A 1,527-nucleotide genomic window follows, 5' to 3' on the forward strand; every position below is an offset into this window, starting at 1 on the left:
ACACACACACATGTATATACATATATACACACACATATATATTAATACATATATAAAAACTTTGTCAATGATTATTTTAATTTTTTGTTTGTTATTTTTCCTTTGCTTTTGGCAAAAAAGTTTACTTTGCACTACAAGCTTAGGCACGGTGCAAGAAGTAGTCCAGATGTTGTTCTGAGGAGGGAGTATTGACAATGAGAGAATCTCAGAGAACAATACTTGGTGACAGCGTGGCATTGGGAAAGCTCTGAAAACATAGACAGGTTAGTGTGCAGCCCCAGGATATAATTGCTGGATGTCAGGTGTATGTTAAGGCCTTCAACTATTATCTGGGTGTGAAGAAAGGGTTTGAGTATTAAATAAATCTATTATACTAGGATAAGTCTATAGTCTATACTAGGATAAGTTTGAGTATTAAATACATCTATTATGCTAGAATAAGTCTATAGAGATCAAGGCAGTCCATCAATTTGATGGACCAGGCTAACATGGGTGAGTAATAAGGAAAGGTAATTAGTGTTGCAACTCAGTGTAACCATAGGTAGTCAAATCCATCTGTTAACTTACTAGCTTCCATTGGGATTCAATTGATAAAAAATGTAATTCTTAGGCAGAAGAGAATTCTGGTAGTTGTGGCTAGTTTTAGTTAGTAAGCTATTAGACGTGTTACCTGAGTAGGACATACAACTAATCCCTACCTCAAGTAAACCACATGCAAAACAAGTAAAAGGACAACAACAAGAATACAGGTATATATGGGTTTCTTTGTTAATGTTTTCTACTAAAAAGTGCCATCCAACAATATATTTTGGAATTAAAAGAATTGTGTCCAAATTTTGGTTGTGGCTTAATGCCATCTGTTCAACCTTGTGCAATTTGCTTATTCTCTAAGCATTATTTGCTCATACATGCTCCAGAATTAATAACACTGTCTTACATGTTTTTTTGAATAGTAGATATAATAATGGATAGAATGTGCCTAGAATAATAGTTGGTACATAATATACACTTTTGTTATGGATACCAAAGACCACTCTGCTCATTTGGGAATTACTGTAACGACTCAGCATACAGTTATGTTAATAGCTAAGATTTATTTGGAGAAAATCACATGCAAGCTTCCAAGAGTTCTCTCTCAGTAGAATCACACAGGACATGTTTAATTCCTCCAGGACAAGTTGTGACAACTTTTGTTAAGGGTTGTCTACCAGGGAAGTTTATTAGAGATTCAATACTAAGAATTTAATTAGGGGCTAATCGCATAAGGTCCTTTTGCCTATCAAATTCCAGAACCTCAGAGAAAAAGTCAGTGTTCAGCATAAATCACTTTGTTTGCACAAACAATTGAGGCATGATAAGCTTCTCTTACCAAGGTCCCAGAGATATCAAACAATGGCAAACTGTACAACCAGACAATTCTAAGGATAGTACTCTCAGGCCTACTATGTTAATAGTTTTCTGCCCGGTAATAAATACTATCATTACTGTCAAGAACACTATTATATTCAAAATAATAAAAGTAATATA

This window comes from Propithecus coquereli, unplaced genomic scaffold, assembly GCF_000956105.1.
Source record: "Propithecus coquereli isolate 6110/MARCELLA unplaced genomic scaffold, Pcoq_1.0 Scaffold397, whole genome shotgun sequence".
Taxonomy (NCBI): Eukaryota; Metazoa; Chordata; class Mammalia; order Primates; family Indriidae; genus Propithecus; species Propithecus coquereli.